This window comes from Notechis scutatus, chromosome Z (assembly GCF_049901735.1).
Source record: "Notechis scutatus isolate UNSWTSFEM ecotype Mainland chromosome Z, rNotScu1.2, whole genome shotgun sequence".
Classification (NCBI taxonomy): domain Eukaryota; kingdom Metazoa; phylum Chordata; class Lepidosauria; order Squamata; family Elapidae; genus Notechis; species Notechis scutatus.
In genome coordinates, this window is record NC_142025.1 from 56381969 (window position 1) to 56387143 (window position 5175).

The following is a 5175-nucleotide window of genomic DNA, read 5'->3' on the forward strand; positions in this document are numbered from 1 at the left end:
TGACCCTAGCGTGGAAGGGGATGAAACTCTATGTCCCAGAATCCCTACGCACACTAGTCCTCCAGAGGAGCCATGACGCCAAACCAGCAGGCCACTTTGGATTCTTAAAGACTTTATACTTAGCACGGAGGCAATTCTGGTGGCCTGGGATAAAGGAAAATGTGGACAGTTATGTCAACAGTTGCACCATCTGTGCTGCAATGAAAAAATGACCAGGAAACCCCTCTGGACTGCTACAAATGGTAGCAGAGCCAATGAGGCCATGGGAGGAGATCACAATGGACTTCATAGTGGAACTGCTGAAAAGTGGTAGAACACGGTGATCTGGACTGTAATAGACTTATTCTCCAAACAGGTGCACTTCATACCTTGCAGCAGACTACCCTCAGCCCATCAGTTAGCCAAACTGTTCCTGAAGCACATCTACCGCCTGCATGGAGTACCATGAAGAATTATCTCAGACAGAGGGGTCCAGTTCATGGCTAAGTTCTGGAGGGAGTTCATGCAGCCTATTGGGTTGTCCCAGGGCCTTAGTTCAGCCTTTCATCTGAGCACCAATGGGGGGAGGGCAGAGAAACTAAATGCTATGGTAGAGCAGTACCTGAGGTGCTACGTGAATTATCAGCAGTCCAAGTGGGTGATCCTCCTGCCTTTCGTGGAGGTTGCGTACAATAATGCTCACAGTAGCACGGGACTAACTCCCTTCAAAGTAGTGAGTGGTATGGGCTTCATCCCAATGCCTGAGTATCCAAGAGATTCCCCATCATCAGTCAGCCTGACCGATTGGATGTCAACGCTGAAAGCAACTTGGGAGAATGTTAAAAAAGCGCTAGCTAAAGTGGCATAGATTTATAAGAAACAACCAGAGAAACACTGAGCTCCTCAGTGGCTATTCCTGTTGGAGGAGAAGGTCTACCTCTCCACAAAATATCTGTGGCTAAAACTCCCTAGCAAGAAACTGGGGCCAAAGTTTATGGGACCATTCCCCATAGTAAAGAATATCAACCCAGTCACAGTGCAGTTTAAATTGCCCCGGTTGCTAGGAAAGATACACCTGGTATTCCATAGTAGCCTCTTAAAAACCATGGTTGGATTGACCCTGAGGCCCCTACCATGTGAGCTCCCAGACCCTGTGGTCATAGGAGGCCAAACCCATTATGAGGTGCAGTGAATTCTCGATTCGAAGTGGCACAGGAGACAACTCCAATACTTAACCAAGTGGAAGGGCTACCCCTTATCAGAGGGATAAAGAGTAGGAACGTCCAGGCCAATCGCCTTATAGCAAGATTCCATGCAGAAAATCCAACCAAGCCTGGGGGGTTCCGCAACCCTAAATTCTATATCTGCACTCAACTTGTTTTTGTTTGCACAGGTCACTTTCAAGAAGTGAGGGGAGCCGAATGTCAACTTGTAAAACATTCCTATGCCTGTTTCCAAGTTGCTATGAGAATGAGGAAGGAAAGACCTGAAGGAGCATATGGCAAATAAAATCGGAAGTACATTGCAAGATTATCTCACAAAAATCATTTATTGGAGAAAGTGAGTAATGACACCCATGAACATGTTTCATTGGAGAAGTTGAATTATGATATACCCAGGGGGTGAGGAAAGACAGGTTTATAGGTGATTGTAAATTACATGTCTTAGAGTCAGCTTCATACAGGTCATGCTGGCATATTGCTCCTAATAAATCTTTTGAAGTTTTTTGAAGCTTGGCTCAAGGCTTATGATTTAATTAGGATGATTGCTGGAATCCTGACAGTCTTATTTTTCCCCCTACCCTTTGCGAGGCTTGTTGTGTCGTTGCATGCATGAGTGGTAGCACCACCACAACTTGCCCCATGAACCTCGTGGCAGTGCTGCCATTCGCACATCCAATAGCACAAACAAGCCTTGCAGTGTCCTGCCACAAGAGGCTGCACCAGCGCAATCAGACTTGCAAAGACCCATTTCAGGTGGAGAGAAACAAGTCAGGGTCTCTGCTGTGTCTGCTTTCCTTGCATGCAGCCAAAGGTTCACAAAAGGCAGGAGAGTGAAATGCCAAGCTTGACCTGTAACCACACCTCGCGTATTAACCCCTTTCTCAGCCTACTACTCTCCCCTCCTGCTGAGGATTTAGGAATACCTCGCAAGCAAAGTCACCCACCATTTCGCCATGAACTACCCTGCTCCTGACTGAGAGCAAAGCTACAGCAGGAAGAAACAGCCCCTTGTGCCTTGTCACAAGTCACTACGAGAAGCTGCAGAAGTTGGGCAGTGGTGTGACAGGTTTTGGGGTGTGGGAGGCCTGGCTCTGGCAGTCCTAAGGTAAGTGGGTATGAGGTGCATGAGGCAATTCCTTCCCACCACCCCTGCCCTAGCTTGATTTTTAAGCCTATGCCTTACCCCATCTCATACAACCAGATGGTGGACAGGGCTTAACTAGAGATTATTTTGGGGATAGGACTTATTTTAGGCACAGGTAGGAAAATCAGGCTCATCTAACGGCTTAGGATTAGCTCCGGTGATTCGCTTCCTGCCCTTTTCAACGGCTGCCTCAATTTCACGCCTAATTGCCACAGCCTCCTTTCTCGTTGGTTTCCCTTGCTGGGGACCGAGAAAGTAATTGCCACAGCCCCCTTTTCTCACTGGTTTCCCTTGCTGGGGACCAAGACATTAACTTTCCATTGTGCCTTCCCTGGATCTAGCTATTCCTCTGGCTAATGTTACATTAACCGGCTGCTCATTAAACAGGCATTTCTTTGCATTTGCCTTTGGATCTTTTACTCAGACGGAAAGGGCGAGTGACATTTATATTGCGGAATGTTTATTTCTGACAGGCAAGGAGTCAAATCAGAGCCTGTAATAGCTGGTTTCCCTTGCTGGGGACCAGAGATCCTGAGTTTTTCTCTCACTTGAGGCACTTGGGGGGTTTCCCTTGCTGGGGACCCTTAGATACTGTTCACCATTTAGACTGTTCTACCTATAGATATTCAAATATCAACCACAATATTAATAATAATCATAATAATTTTTTTTAAAAAAATCAAATTTACATTCAGAGACAGACAGTCCATCATACACAATGGAACGTGACAACACTTTCCGCTCCAGGCCCAGTAAGTCCCGAGACAAGCCAGTGGGACCCAAAAAGGTCTCTAAGGCGGCAGATAAGGATGCCCATAGAAGGCACCTAACATTGGAAAGACAAGTGCAAAAATGTGCCAGGGAGGCAGACAAGATGGCTATGGCACAGCAATCTGATCAGAACCCAAACCCATTGATGGGGCCCTTGGACTTATCTACCCAGCCCAGACAGGCTGTTTCTGGACAACCCCCCATAGTCACATCTCCCCCATTGAGCACTGCCCAGCCAATTCCAGAGGCAACCTTCACACCTATTGCCGCCGGCCTAAGACTGGAGGAGGGATTACCTGAGACTATCCCCATTGAAATGAGGCAATGGATGGAGATGGCGATTCAAAGGGGCATTGCGGCTGGACTTCAGCAATCCATCCGGACCAGACACTTATCGGCCGCTTCGGATGCGGGATCCCTGTCCACTCAATCTTTTGAGCATACCCAACAACATCAATCTCCGGTATTCCTCAATATTCCTAACTTATTAGCCCAGGGCCTCCGAGAGGAAGTGGATTTTGAGGACCAGGAGGTTTCCATGGATGGACCTGGGGCTGTCAGAGGCTGACCCACTAGAACAGGGAATGTCGGATGACGAAGGCCTCATTCCGGACCAACCTGCTTTTTCTGGCCTTTTTTGCCCACACCTCTTTAAATCCTTACTATTCAAGGCAAAGAACACCGCTAAACTAGGCACATCAGAACCTCATCCATTGCCAACAGGGTCTCAGGACGAATCCAAGGACCTAATATTCTCACAACCGGCTAATGAGGCGGAAACTATCCCTGACCCTCGTATGTTTGCTGAATTAGTACAAAGTCAATGGGCATCAGCAGCATCATACCCAGCACCAACAGGGTATGATAAGCGATACTTCAATTTGGCACCAGAGTTTGCAAATTTTCTAAAAACGCCAGAGGTGGATGAACCCATAGTGGCACTGGCCTCTTCTTCCACTTTTCCTAATGAGGCCGAGGAAGCCCTGAGACCGGAAGACAAGAGAGCAGAGTTAGCACTACGTAGGGCACACGTTTCTGATGCCTGGGCCATTAAGGCAGCTACAGCTGCGTCCTTTTTTACATGTTCCTCCCTCCGATGGCTCTCCCACCTGAGGGATATATTGCTGGCGTCAAATGTCAGAGCCCACCAGGACATAGCTAAAATTATGGCAGCCACAGAGTTCTCCGCCGACGCCACATTTAACGCAGTCAAATTCTCATCTAGGGCCATAGCATCTCACGTATCAGCACGGAGACTGCTATGACTCAGACATTGGCAGGTGGACACCAAGCATAAATGCAAGCTGGCATCAGCCCCAATATCAGGGGATAAATTATTTGGCAGTGTCTTGGAGCCCCTCCTTATAGAGAACAGGAACAAGAAAAAAGTGCTTCCCCCTCTTTTTCGTAGGTCTGAAAGCAGAACATCCCAGTTGTTTCGAAGGGGTTCCTTTCGACCCTACTATCAGGGCTCCTACGTTTCCAGATCTCAGAGAACATCAAGCTACAGGCCCAGTTTTAGACAGGATAGGCCTGAATCTTCCGATAGAGGTCAGCGGGGAGGCCAAAATAGTAGAAACCCCAAAGGCACTAGAGGCCGATTTTTTTGTTGCCCCAAGTGAGCCCTTGACAGCAGTTCCCATTGGAGGGCGGTTAAAACTGTATGCCGATCAATGGGACAGCTCCACCTCTGATGCGTGGGTCAAGGACACTATTAGGTTTGGCTTGGTGCTGGAGTTTCAATCCTCCTCCCCCCGAACTTTTTCATTAGGAGCCCTAGGTCCACGGACCCCATTAAGAGGGCATTGATGCAGGAAGGCTATCAATCATCTTCTGCATATTCGGGCCATTAGAGAGGTCCCATCTGAACAGCGGGGTCAAGGCTGTTACTCTCTATTGTTCGTGGTCCCAAAGAGTTTGTGGGGCTGGAGGGCAATTCTGGACCTCAAGCGTTTGAACAAATTATTGGTTTATCAAAAATTCAAGATGACTACTCTCCAGTCCATTCTGCTTAGCATCAGAGAGAACGATATCATGACCTCTATAGATCTCACAGAG

At 47.9% G+C, this 5175-nt stretch overlaps 1 pseudogene; it reads left to right on the forward strand.

Annotated features, from left to right (window-relative positions):
* Positions 1-3701: 3701 nt before the first annotated feature.
* On the forward strand, positions 3702-4913 carry LOC148128878 (uncharacterized; annotated as a pseudogene).
* Positions 4914-5175: the final 262 nt, after the last annotated feature.